Source organism: Mobula hypostoma, chromosome 1, assembly GCF_963921235.1.
Source record: "Mobula hypostoma chromosome 1, sMobHyp1.1, whole genome shotgun sequence".
NCBI lineage: Eukaryota > Metazoa > Chordata > Chondrichthyes > Myliobatiformes > Myliobatidae > Mobula > Mobula hypostoma.
In genome coordinates this window covers 252,359,347-252,373,854 of record NC_086097.1, presented here as the reverse complement: position 1 = coordinate 252,373,854, position 14,508 = coordinate 252,359,347, and the positions used below count along the sequence as shown (strand labels likewise).

Below are 14,508 nucleotides of genomic sequence, written 5' to 3'. Positions count from 1 at the left end.
AATGTTCACGTCGAGTTATAACTTGTATTGAGTGTATTTTTGCAACCAAAGTTAATGCTGTTGGCCCTGGCTCAATTCTAGCATTCCTTAGTGTAATAGGGAGGGGTTCAAATTCCTTTTGGAAAATAGAACACAATGTTCATGCAGATGCTTCTCAGCTGAGGAAATATTAGTGTACTGTTAGAAATGCTGTGTTTCCAATACAGCATTATCTCAAAGCTTGGCCTGTCTTCTCATGACACTGTTTTGAATTACAAGGGTATTAGTTAACTCTCCCAATATTTATCACTGAATCATTCCTGACCGGAAAATCTGCTATATGCAATTCGGCTGTTAATTGTTTGATTATTGCACCAGGAAATGCATTTAAAATAGGTACCTGTAAAATGCTTTACTATGAGGGATATGCAAAAAGGACAAATAATTTGTCTTTATTAAATCAAAGTATAGAGTACAAGATACACACGTAATGCTGCAGGACTAATGAAGGGTCTCAGCCTGAAACAGACTGTTTACACTTTTCCATAGATGCTGCCTGACCTGCTGAGTTCTTCCAGCATTTTGTGCAGGTTGCTCTGGATTTCCAGCGACTTCAGATTTTCTCATGATTGAGTACAGGAGATGGGATGTAACACTGAAGTTCTATAAAGTGTGGGTGAAAGATGAAATGTTTAAGGGGACACAAAGGGAAACCTCTTCAATCAGAGGGTCATGAGTGTAGAATGAGCTGCCAGCACAAATGATCCATGTGAACTCGATTTCAATGTTTAAGGGAAGTTTGGATAGGTACATGGATGGTAGGGGTATGGTCTGGGTGCAGATCGATGGGAGTAGACAGCTTCTAAAGTGATTACTTCAGTTTAAAAAAAAACATTCATAACACAGTAAATTAAGCTAAGGTATCTTTCTCCTCATTCGCTGTATTATCAACTCAATACATCTCTTAAGATGTATCAACACATTTCTTCATTAAACAAAATACTGACGAAACATGAGACGATTTCATCAAACTCCTCAAGTTAGCCATTGTCTGTTTAATACCACACTCCAGCCACCCAGGTGCACACTACCCATTTTATTCTCTTGTACAATCTGGGTTTCAAATTGGGCTAAAATAAGTTCTAATCCTGATAACATTATGATCACTCTTCCAAAAAAAGCCCCTCAAGCAAATGATCAATTAAATCTCTCTTATTACATGACCTGTACACTTTACCCCTGTTGCTGCTGCATTGGTTTTCTACACAGTAAGTAGGCTTCCATGGAGTTCTTACACAAAAGTCCAAGTCTTCTGCAGTTCCCTGACAGGGAAATGAGAGAAAGGGAGAGGACCAGGATCAGGCAGTCAGATTGGGATCATATTAAGAGCTGCCAACTCTCTTATATACTCCTCCTCCCTCCACACAATCACTCCTCACATGGCTTGCCTTCTCCATCTCTCCGGTATAGCTCCTCACAATTACCCTTGCTAGAACTTCCTAAATTATAAAAATGCTTTACATGACTGTTTCTCCAGTCAACTTGATATTTTTGTCGTTAGTTCTAAATCTGATAATCTGGCTCAGAGATAACTGTAATTGCAAAGGAACCTTGGGTCACCCAGCATAGTAGCTTACACCACCCACTTCCTAACTGTGCAAAGGTCCTCGAAGTACCATTGCTTTCTTCCCACCAGATAACTTCACACCCATAACCTAAATCCCAACAACCTTAGGCTAACTACATTTACTAGTTCTTTGCAAGGCTGAATTCTCAATGTCTGTGAATGAAAACGGGAAAAGAGAATCAGATAATTAAAACCTGACACCATCACCCTGAGCTAAATCTTTCTGTGGTGAAATTTTTGATCTCACACCCACTAGAGAAATGATACACAAAATTGTTTCATAACTTGCACTAAGCTGTGCTATATGAGGGCTCTGGTGGTCAGGATCTACCATGGACATTGTGTCCCAGCTGTCTACATGATACGCAAGTCAGGTCAGTACAATATGGAGAGCAAGCTGTTGCCCACGGAGCAGAACAGCAGAGACCAATACAGTTTAGTACCAGCAGTGTCGCAGGAGTTGCCAGTCAGCACTGAACTCAATGGAGCACTGCCAAAGGTACTCCAGCTAGGGATTTTTCCTCAGGGTTTACTCCTGAACCCTTCCCACGAGTGGGTAAAGCCACAAGGCAATGGAGATTTGAGATCAGAGTTTTCCTTCTCCTAAATGAGCTGCGAACCACAGATGATGAGGCCCATCTGCCAGAAGTGACTGGTTTTAGGGCATCAGTATCCCGCCTTTTCCCCTTCTCCCATCAGGCTTAGAAGCTATGTCACATGTAAAGGCCAGGGGATGGACTTGGTTCTCAGAGGTTATTTGAGAGCATCGGGAGAATATAAAAGGTAGTGAAAGCTTATCCCCAATTAAGATAACCTTAAGGAACCTCTGTGCTATATACAAGTTCTACATAAAGTAGAAATTAGAAGATAGAACATCACAGCACAGGTCCTTCAGCCCATAATGTTGTGCTGTCCTTTTAACATACTCCAAGGTCAATCTAACTCTCCCTTCCTGGGAATGGGGCCCGCTCTCAGGGCCTCGTGACCAGCTGCTTTTTGATATCCCAAGGACGCAGCCTGGAAGACTAGCGTGCCTTCAGGGTTCCAGGATTTCATGGCTCTGGGGCCGTGCTGATTCTAGGCCGGTGCCTCAGACTGATGCATCGCGGGATCTGGAGTAGCAGGTTAGCTGCCGTGGGTTGCATGCCCGGACAGCGGCATCTTTTTGGTGCCCACTCTCGGTGCAGAACTTGGAAAAAGCGATGCAACAGGCTTTTAACGTCATAAATCAGTGAGTTATTTGTATATCTCCCCTCTCGTTGTGAAACGGGGACATCTCTTTTTCCCTTATTAGGGAGAGAGAGAGCCTGGTGAACAAGTAGTTTGTGGGGTACTGCAAGTCTGTGTCTTTATTGATACTTTGCTGCACACTTGAGTGCTCGATGGAAGGTGCTGATGCTTTTTTGCTGGTGGTAGTTGGGGGGGGTTGTTGACTTGTTGCTGCTTGTGTGTGGGAGAGGGGCTTTGGGGTTCTAACGTTTAACTGTCATTCATTCTTTGGGGTACTCCTGTTTTCACGAAGAAAAAGAATTTCAGGATGTATATTGTCTAAATTTTTCTGACATTAAATGTACCCATCGAAACATACTGAAACTTTCAACCAATCATGCTCCATTGCATTGGTCAAATTACTGTAACATTTCCATACAAAATCTGTCCTTCTTTTCCCACCAATCTGCATAATGCCACACTTAATTGTGTGCACTGATGACCAAAAGGTTGAGTTTTTCAATCATTGTTATACTTGATTCAGTGACGTCCAAATACAAGTTTATGTTTGTTACCTATGAACTAATTATATTAGGAGGCTCTCCTTGGCAAGCTGGCTGGTGGCGTAGTGGCATCAGTGCCGGACTTCTGAGTTCGAATCCAGCTGGCTCCCTTGCACGCTTTCCATCTGCGCTGGGTTAAGCATCGAGCTAGCAACTCAGCCTCGTAAAAATAAGAAAGCCTGCTAAAAAAAACGCCATCATGACGACGTTCCGGTGACTCCACTTGGAGTTAAGGGCTTTATTCTTCTTCTTCCCCTTGGCAATCTACAACTGAACTGTTTCAGCAAAACACAACACTATCAAATTGCAGGTTGAAAAGCACACTATTCTTACCATGGGCAATAGCAGAAATAGGATCACTATCTCCAAAATGCTTTCTCACTGAGAGATCTGACAACTGACCAGGTTAATTTCCCAATACCAGATCAAGTACACCTCTCCTCTTGTAGGCTTATCCACACATTGTGTCAAGAAACCTTCTTGAACACACCTAACAAACTCCACCCCATCTAAACCCCTCACTCTTGGGAGATGCCAATCGATATTCAGGAAATTAAGATCTCCCACAACAACCCTATTATTACTCCTTTCCAGAGTCCGTCTCCTTATCTGCTCCTCGATGTCCCAGTTACTATTGGGTGGTCTACAAAAAACACCCAGTAGAGTTATTGATCCCATCCTGTTCCTGATTTCCACCCAGAAACTCCACAGACAATCCCTCCATGACTTCCTCCTTTTCTGCAGCCGTGACACTATCTCTGATCAACAATGCCACACCCCCACCTCTTTTGCTTCCCTCCCTGTCCTTTCTGAAACACCCAAAGCCTGGCATTCGAAGTAACCATTCCTGTCCCTGAGCCATCCAAGACTCTGTAATGGCCACAACATCATAGCTCCAAGTACTGAACCACGCTCTAAGCTCATCCATTTTGTTCATGATGCTTCATGCAGTAAAATAGACACATCTCAAACCATCAGTCTGAGCGCGTCCCTTCTCTATCACCTGCCTATCCTCCCTCTCATACTTGTCTCCAAGCTTTCGCTATTTGTGAGCCAACCACCTCTTCCTTCGTCTCTTCAGTTCAGTTCCCACCCTCCAACAATTCTAGTTTAAACCCACCCCAATATCCTTAGCAACCTCCCCACCAGGATATTAGTCCCCCTCGGATTCAAGTGCAATCTGACCTTTTAGTACAGGTCACTCCTGCCCCAAAAGAGGTCCCAATGATCCAGAAATCTGAATCCCTGCCCCTTGCTCCAATCCCTCAGCCACACATTTATCCTCCACCTCATTCTGTTCCTATACTCACTGTCAGAGGACAGGCAGTAATCCCGAGATTACAGCCTTTACAAATTACATTACAATTTAAAAGACTCTACTGAAATATTTAACTGCAAAATGTTTCTATCCATTGAAACTGAAACCAATTTGCTCAATCTTTGTTTATCATTTAAATCTACCATCATTTGCATTGGTTTATTGCTTGTGTTGTGTGCCGTGTCGTGTCCACAACTCTGCAGTTTCACGCTGTCATGTACAGAGTAACTGCCGTATCAAGCTGTGACGCAAACAGACAGCACCTATGGAAAAAAGTAAACAGTCAACATTTCAGGCTGAGACCCTTCATCAGGACTAGGGAAAAAAAAGATGGGAAGTCAGAGTCACCTTTTTTTCTCTAGTCCTGATGAAGGGTCTCGGCCCAAAACGTCGACTGTACTTTTTTCCCATAGACGCTGCCTGGACTGCTGAGTTCCTCCAGCACTGTGTGTTGCTTGGATTTCCAGCACACGCAGATTTTCTCTCGCTTGTGATGCATCCGGACTGAATGTTTTCTATGGTGCATCGATAAATAATTGACAAGAATTGACAGGGACATACTAAATTACTCTAGCCTCCTGTCAAAGTAGAGGTGTTGGTTAGCTTTCTTGGCCATGATAGCAACATGGTTGGGCCAGGACAGGCTAGTGATGTTCACACCAAAAAACTTGAAGTTCTTAACCCCATTGATATAGACAGGAGAATGTGCACTGCCCCCTTTCTGAAGTCAATGAAAAGCTCTTTTGTTTTGCTGACATTGGGGAAATGGGTGTTGTGATGACAACATGTTACTGAGCTCTATGCAATAATCTGACTCAGGGTTATTTGAATGTAGCCCATTACAATGAAGTTAGAGCAAAATGTGCCCACAGAGTCATGAGTGTGCAAGGAGTAGGAGGGAGGGCTGTGGAAACACCATCATTTATGATCTATTTAGAGATACAGCGGGGAGCCACGCTGCCCAGCCTAATCACAGGACAATTTACAATGACCAAAAACAGTAGGTCTTTGGAATGTGGAAGGAAAACGGAGCATTCAGTTCACAGGGAGAACATACAAACACCTGACAGACAGCACTGGCATTGAACTCCAACACCCCAAGCTGTAATAATGTCACGCTAACCCCTGTGCTACTCTAATTCAAAACTGACATGAACGGAGGAACAGCTGGTAAGTTAAATAATGTGCTCATATTTTAAAGAGCTTAATTTCAACCCAGTGCAGATGAAATGGTTTTGTAATGCAGTTTTAAAATAAAATTATAAAAGTTCTCATCAATAAATGAGTCTGAATAAGCAATAACCAAAAATAAAGCACTACAGGGTTTAACATACGATGTGTGTTTGGCAGCTTTGGGCCTGCACTCACTGGAATTTAGAAGAATACAGGGAATCTCAGTGAAACCTACCAAATATTGAAAGGATTAGATAAGGTGGATGTGGAGAGGACGTTTCCTCTGGTGGGGGTATCCAGAATTAGAGGGCACAGCCTCAAAATTGAGAGGCAACCTTTTAGAACAGAAGTAAGGAGGAATGTTTTTAGTCAAAGAGTGGTGAATCTGCCACAGACTGTGGTTGAGGCCAGGTCTGTGGGTAGAGTATATTCAAAGTGGAAGGTGATAGATTCCTGACTGGTTGGAGCATCAAGGGATATGGTGAGAGGGCAGGTGAACGGGGTTGAATGCGATCCGGAATCAGCCAAGACGAAATGGAGGAGCGGATTTAATGGGCTGAATGGCCTAATTCTGCTCCTATGTCTTACGGTCTTATCATACAGTGCCAACTAACCGTACATCAGAGCAATCATAAACGAACCATCACAGGCATTTGAACAGGAACAGATCATCAAAATACTTAAACATGTCCAATATTCAATCTATAACTTCCAAGTTCAAGTTTTTTGTCATACAACTGTACACATGTATACTGCCAAATGAAATGTTAGTCTGACCAGAGTGCACAAGAGTACATACAACTCACACACAAAGTTATATTACCACAAATAAATACATAAAATGTATTACAGAAGATTGACATTTAGCATAGGATGCATTTATGATACAAATTTAAAAAATAAATAGTATAACGCTGTACACGTGATGAGACCTGGGTGGTGGCAGGGAGTTCAGAAGTCTCACGGCCTGGGAGAAGAAGCTGTTTCGCATCCTAATGCTACATACCTCCTGGCTGATGGTCGGGGATCAAAGAGATCGTGGGACAGATGGGAGGGATCATGGACAATTCTAAGGGCAGATCACCTGTCATGATACAAAGGTTCCATGAGGTCCTAATTTTCCATTTCAACTGACTGTTCAAAAATTTCAAATTCCTAATATTACCTTTGTGTAAATGTGATACAAATGTGGAATTCATTGCCACGGGCAGCAGGGGAGGCCCCATCACTGAGCATATCTAAAGCAAAGGTTGATAGGCTCATGGCTAGTCAAGGCATCAAAAGACACAGGGAGAAGGCAGAAGAATGAGGTTGAGAGGGGTAACAAATCAGCCATGAATCATGGCTGAATGGCCAGAATCCGCTCCTATAAATCTGAACCGCTCCTCAATTTGTTTGTGATACCCAGAAATCTGACTCAAAACCCTCCTGCAACAGCTGATTCAGAGGAAGGAGCGCTGCCACAATAATGTACCTTCTCTAAGCGAAATATGTCTTTTTAAAAATCTTATTTCAACTGTTTGCCTGATAGAAGTGTCAGCTGATTTGACTACATTAGATACAAGCACCAAATGTAAACAATTCCAGTTTTGTACGACAACCTGTATAATGAACAGCAGCTCACAATACCAGTCTGGTGAGAAAGCACACACCCAGAAATAAAGTGAAGTTCAAGTTCACACAACCAGACCCAAAATATGAAAACTTGGGAGTGGCTCACAGACATCATGGTGAAACTTCAGTCACTAGAGAAAAAGTTTATGCTCAAGACTAGTAATTATCACCTCTTGGCTATATTACAAAACTCCAATGTAAAAACTATTAGTACAGTGACAGGAGAGGGTGGGCAGTGCCCAGGGACACGGGTACAGTGACAGGAGAGGGTGGGCAGTGCCCAGGGACACGGGTACAGTGACAGGAGAGGGTGGGCAGTGCCCAGGGACACGGGTACAGTGACAGGAGAGGGGTGGGGAGTGTCAGGGACACGGGTACAGTGACAGGAGAGGGTGGGGAGTGTCGGGGACACGGGTACAGTGACAGGAGAGAGTGGGGAGTGTCGGGGACACGGGTACAGTGACAGGAGAGGGTGGGCAGTGCCCAGGGACACGGGTACAGTGACAGGAGAGGGTGGGCAGTGCCCAGGGACACGGGTACAGTGACAGGAGAGGGTGGGCAGTGCCCAGGGACACGGGTACAGTGACAGGAGAGGGTGGGCAGTGCCAGGGACACGGGTACAGTGACAGGAGAGGGTGGGCAGTGCCCAGGGACACGGGTACAGTGACAGGAGAGGGTGGGCAGTGCCCGGGGACACGGGTACAGTGACAGGAGAGGGTGGGCAGTGCCCGGGGACACGGGTACAGTGACAGGAGAGGGTGGGCAGTGTCCGGGGACACGGCTACAGTGACAGGAGAGAGTGGGGAGTGTCGGGGACACGGGTACAGTGACAGGAGAGGGTGGGGAGTGTCGAGGACAGGGGTACAGTGACAGGAGAGGGTGGGGAGTGTCGAGGACAGGGGTACAGTGACAGGAGAGGGTGGGGAGTGTCGGGGACACGGGTACAGTGACAGGAGAGGGGTGGGCAGTGCCTGGGGACACAGGTACAGTGATAGGAGAGAGTAGGGAGTGTCAGGGAAACGGGTACAGTGACAGGAGAGAGTAGGGAGCGTCAGGGAAATGGGTACAGTGACAGGAGAGGGTGGGCAGTGCCCAGGGACACGGGTACAGTGACAGGAGAGGGTGGGCAGTGCCAGGGACACGGGTACAGTGACAGGAGAGGGTGGGCAGTGCTAGGGACACCGGTACAGTGACAGGAGAGGGTGGGCAGTGCCCAGGGACGGGTACAGTGACAGGAGAGGGTGGGCAGTGCCCAGGAACACGGGTACAGTGACAGGAGAGGGTGGGCAGTGCCAGGGACACGGGTACAGTGACAGGAGAGGGTGGGCAGTGCCCGGGGACACGGGTACAGTGACAGGAGAGGGTGGGCAGTGCCCGGGGACACGGGTACAGTGACAGGAGAGGGTGGGCAGTGTCCGGGGACACGGCTACAGTGACAGGAGAGAGTGGGGAGTGTCGGGGACACGGGTACAGTGACAGGAGAGGGTGGGGAGTGTCGAGGACAGGGGTACAGTGACAGGAGAGGGTGGGGAGTGTCGAGGACAGGGGTACAGTGACAGGAGAGGGTGGGGAGTGTCGGGGACACGGGTACAGTGACAGGAGAGGGGTGGGCAGTGCCTGGGGACACAGGTACAGTGATAGGAGAGAGTAGGGAGTGTCAGGGAAACGGGTACAGTGACAGGAGAGAGTAGGGAGCGTCAGGGAAACGGGTACAGTGACAGGAGAGGGTGGGCAGTGCCCAGGGACACGGGTACAGTGACAGGAGAGGGTGGGCAGTGCCAGGGACACGGGTACAGTGACAGGAGAGGGTGGGCAGTGCCAGGGACACGGGTACAGTGACAGGAGAGGGTGGGCAGTGCCAGGGACACCGGTACAGTGACAGGAGAGGGTGGGCAGTGCCCAGGGACGGGTACAGTGACAGGAGAGGGTAGGGAGTGTCAGGGACACGGGTACAGTGACAGGAGAAAGTGGGCAGTGCCCAGGGACACGGGTGCAGTGACAGGAGAGGGGCGGACAGTGTCAGGGACACGGGTACAGTGACAGGAGAGGGTAGGGAGTGTCGGGGACAGGGGTACAGTGACAGGAGAGGGTGGGCAGTGTCGGGGACACGGAAACAGTGACAGGAGAGGGACGGGAGTGTCGGGGACACGGGAACAGTGACAGGAGAGGGACGGGAGTGTCGGGGACACGGGTACAGTGACAGGAGAGGGACGGGAGTATCGGGGACACGGGAACAGTGACAGGAGAGGGACGGGAGTGTCGGGGACACGGGTACAGTGACAGGAGAGGGACGGGAGTATCGGGGACACGGGTACAGTGACAGGAGAGGGACGGGAGTGTCGGGGATAGGGGTACAGTGACAGGAGAGGGTAGGGAGTGTCGGGGACAGGGGTACAGTGACAGGAGAGGGTAGGGAGTGTCGGGGACACGGGTACAGTGACAGGAGAGGGTAGGGAGTGTCGGGGACAGGGGTACAGTGACAGGAGAGGGTGGGCAGTGTCGGGGACAGGGGTACAGTGACAGGAGAGGGTAGGGAGTGTCGGGGACACGGGTACAGTGACAGGAGAGGGTGGGCAGTGTCGGGGACACGGGTACAGTGACAGGAGAGGGACGGGAGTATCGGGGACACGGGTACAGTGATAGGAGAGGGTAGGGAGTGTCGGGGATAGGGGTACAGTGACAGGAGATGGTAGGGAGTGTCGGGGACAGGGGTACAGTGACAGGAGATGGTAGGGAGTGTCGGGGACAGGGGTACAGTGACAGGAGAGGGTAGGGAGTGTCGGGGACACGGGTACAGTGACAGGAGAGGGTAGGGAGTGTCGGGGACACGGGTACAGTGACAGGAGAGGGTAGGGAGTGTCAGGGACAGGGGTACAGTGACAGGAGAGGGTGGGCAGTGTCAGGGACAGGGGTACAGTGACAGGAGAGGGTAGGGAGTGTCGGGGACACGGGTACAGTGACAGGAGAGGGTGGGCAGTGTCGGGGACACGGGAACAGTGACAGGAGAGGGTAGGGAGTGTCGGGGACAGGGGTACAGTGACAGGAGAGGGTAGGGAGTGTCGGGGACAGGGGTACAGTGACAGGAGAGGGTGGGCAGTGTCGTGGACACGGGAACAGTGACAGGAGAGGGACGGGAGTGTCGGGGACACGGGAACAGTGACAGGAGAGGGACGGGAGTGTCGGGGACACGGGAACAGTGACAGGAGAGGGACGGGAGTGTCGGGGACACGGGAACAGTGACAGGAGAGGGTGGGGAGTATCGGGGACACGGGAACAGTGACAGGAGAGGGTGGGGAGTATCGGGGACACGGGAACAGTGACAGGAGAGGGTGGGGAGTATCGGGGACACGGGAACAGTGACAGGAGAGGGTGGGGAGTATCGGGGACACGGGAACAGTGACAGGAGAGGGTGGGGAGTATCGGGGACACGGGAACAGTGACAGGAGAGGGTAGGGAGTGTCGGGGACAGGGGTACAGTGACAGGAGAGGGTGGGCAGTGTCGGGGACACGGGAACAGTGACAGGAGAGGGACGGGAGTGTCGGGGACACGGGAACAGTGACAGGAGAGGGTGGGGAGTATCGGGGACACGGGAACAGTGACAGGAGAGGGTGGGGAGTATCGGGGACACGGGAACAGTGACAGGAGAGGGTGGGGAGTATCGGGGACACGACTGGGGTTAAGGAACCAGGACAGCGGGAGCACTGACAGTCGGAAGGAGTGGAAGAGACCGGCGATGATGTGGGGAGGGTCCGGGGCCGCCCAGCTCCAGCCGCGCGGTTGTTATTCGTTCAATCGAATCAGAAGCACCACGAGCTCCAACGTTAACGATCCCGCCCCGGCCATTCTTCACCACCCAAACGGTGAAATGCCAGCCGTTACTCCCTGCGTCCGGGGGCCCGGAGCAGCAACCGCCGCCGCCAGCATCTCGGCAGCCCCGGAGCCGCCAACAACCCCAGAGTTGTCCCGGAGCCGCTGCCAACATCTCGGCAGCCCCGGAGTTGTCCCGGAGCCGCCGCCAACAGCCCCGGAGTTGTCCCGGAGCCGCCGCCAACATCTCGGCAGCCCCGGAGTTGTCCCGGAGCCGCCGCCAGCAACACCCCCTGAGATGTCCCGGAGCCGCCGCCAACAGCCCCGGAGTTGTCCCGGAGCCGCCGCCAACAGCCCCGGAGTTGTCCCGGAGCCGCCGCCAACAGCCCCGGAGTTGTCCCGGAGCCGCCGCCAACACCCCCTGAGATGTCCCGGAGCCGCCGCCAGCAACAGCCCCGGAGTTGTCCCGGAGCCGCCGCCAACAGCCCCGGAGTTGTCCCGGAGCCGCCGCCAACAGCCCCGGAGTTGTCCCGGAGCCGCCGCCAACAGCCCCGGAGTTGTCCCGGAGCCGCCGCCAACACCCCCTGAGATGTCCCGGAGCCGCCGCCAGCAACAGCCCCGGAGTTGTCCCGGAGCCGCCGCCAACAACACCCCGACACCTCAAACACTTCAGTCACATACGGCCCCCTCGCTCGGAAACTCACCATTGACTTCGTCAAGCCCTCGCTCGCTGTCTGCCGTACTGGCTCCACCCGGGAACTCGCCCTCGGCTCCGGCTCCTTCTCCTCCCCCGGCGGCTCGCAATATGGCGTCGAGAGGATCGGTATCGGGGTGGCGAGCGCCCGTGCGTCGCCCGCGACGTGGGCACGCAATTCCCAACCGCCCGACGTAAACGGGAGGGAATCCTCCCAAGTCACGTGAGGGAATCCTCCCGCCTCACGTGAGGATAACGTCATTCCCACTACTCACCTTCTCGTATCGACCCACATCCACGCATGTGCAGCGCCGCATACCGCGGAAACGTCCGTTCGGCCCGACTGGTCTATGCTGTTCCATTTTTCCTTTGCATCCATCACGAACACTACGTACGCAGGGCCCTTAGCATTGTCAATAATCCCTCCCATTTGACCAACAATCTCCTTGACTGCTACCATCAAGCAGGAGGTATCTAGCATTGGGACAAGGACTGCTCGGGAGGGAAACAGCTTCATCCCTCAGGTTATAAAACTTCTGAACTCTGCCACTAACAAACAACAGGAATTCTGCAGATGCTGGAAATTCAAGCAACACACATAAAAGTCGCTGGTGAACGCAGCAGGCCAGGCAGCATCTCTAGGAAGAGGTACAGTCGACGTTTCAGGCCAAGACCTATCGTTTACTTTCTGACTCGAAAACTCTGATCTCAAACCTCCGCTGCCTTGCTGCCATACGCACATAGGCTTCGGGAGTAAACCCCGAGGAAAAAAATCCGGAGCTGGAGTCCCTTAGGCAGTCCTCCATTGATTTCAATGTTGACTGGCAACTCCTGTGATGCTGCTGGTGTTAAGCCATATCGGTTCCTTTGGGTTCATCAGATGTGTGGAGAGGTGGAGCTTGCTACACGGGCAACAGCTTGTTCTCCATATCGTACTGCCCAGGTTTGCAGTATCTAGACAGGTCAACCCTGACCGACAATATTATTTACCGACAAATATTATTTGTGGTAATAGTACTTTGGATTAGATTATGAAGACGCGCAGTCCTCTTTTATTGTCATTTAGTAATGCAAGCATTAAGAAATGATACAGTATTTCCTCCGGTGTGATATCACAAAACACAGGACAGACCAAGACTGAAAAAACTAACAAAACCACATAATTATAACCTGTAGTTACAACAGTGCAACAATACCATAACTTGATGAAGAAGTCCATGAGCACAGTAAAAGTTCAAAGTCTCTTAAATGTCCCACATCTCACACAGACGGGAGAAGGAAGAAAAACTCTCCCGGCCACAATCCGACTCTGAGTCATCCGAAAACTTCGAGCCTCCAATCAGCTCTCCGACATCGAGTACTGAGCGCCATCTCTGTCCGAATAATTCGGCCTCAATCTTGGTCGCCAACAGCAGGCAAAGCCAGGGATTTTGAGGCCTTCCCTCCGGAAGATTCCCGACCGCACAGTAATGACAGCAGCAAACGAGTGTTTCAGAAATTTCTCCAGATGTTCCTCTGTGCTTTCACGTCTGTCTCCATCAAATCAGAATTGTCCATGGCCCCTATTTAACAGATACGATAACATTTTTCACCGGAGGGCTGCGCAAGCGCGGCGGGCTGCTCTCTCTCCTCCCGCCGTACGTGTAATGTGTGTGAGTTATATGTACGGTGTTTTGCATCTTGGTCCCGAGGAACGTTGATTCATTTGGCAGTATAACTATAAGCAGGACTTGAACTTGCCCTAATCTAAACCTTTCCAATCTATGTACCTGTCCAACTGTCTTTAGAAGTTGTTATTGTTCCTACCTCAACCACTTCCTCGGCAGCTCATTCCGCATTGATAATGCCCTCTGTGTTGAAAAGAAAAGTTGCCTTCAAGTTCCTCTGAAACCTCTGCCCCCCCCCCCAAAGCCTCTAACCTGATAAAACACCAAACTGGCACTTGGTGCTTCTATTTTTTTTACCAGGATGATCAAATGGGACTGTCCTGATAGACTGATTCTTTCTGCCTGATCTTGCTCCACAGAATCTACCTCCTCATATGTTGGCTCCCCTTGTCCATTCTCTTCCCACCTACATCTGGAACACCTGACATGCCTCCACCATTTCACATCTTCCAATTTGCCAGTATTGTGGCCGGGTGGGCTAAGGTGCTGGATTTAACCTCCAGTCTCTTCGGAAGAGTGGTTCAAATCCCTTGTTCAAATCACGATAGCAGACAGCACGATAACACCAGCAATCTTTGTATGTTCTCCCTGTAACTTTGTGGGCCTATTGGTTACTAGGTTTGTTGGTGGCATGGGTGTAACTGGGCAGTGTAGGGGCTCATTGAGTCAGACCGTTACTGTGTTCTATCTAAACAAAACATAAAATCAAAACTCCCCAGACTCTTGCCTACCATTGAACACTATGGAGTTCAAAGGCCAAAGTTGAAAAAAAATAGGTCAGAAAATTTTAAAAATCACCCAATTTCCTACCTTTAGGTTCATTTTCTTACAGGTAAATAAAGAAATAAAACAGAAT

The 14,508-nt window shown here is 50.0% G+C and overlaps 1 protein-coding gene across 1 annotated transcript in view; it reads right to left on the bottom strand.

Moving 5' to 3' along the window:
• The window catches only part of plekhf2 (pleckstrin homology domain containing, family F (with FYVE domain) member 2), a 41,895-nt gene extending 29,758 nt beyond the window's left edge, over positions 1–12,137 (bottom strand). The window contains exon 1 of the mRNA XM_063067328.1: positions 11,996–12,137. The gene's annotated coding sequence lies outside the window, so the exon portion shown is untranslated. The remainder of the gene's footprint in view (positions 1–11,995) is intronic.
• Positions 12,138–14,508: the final 2,371 nt, after the last annotated feature.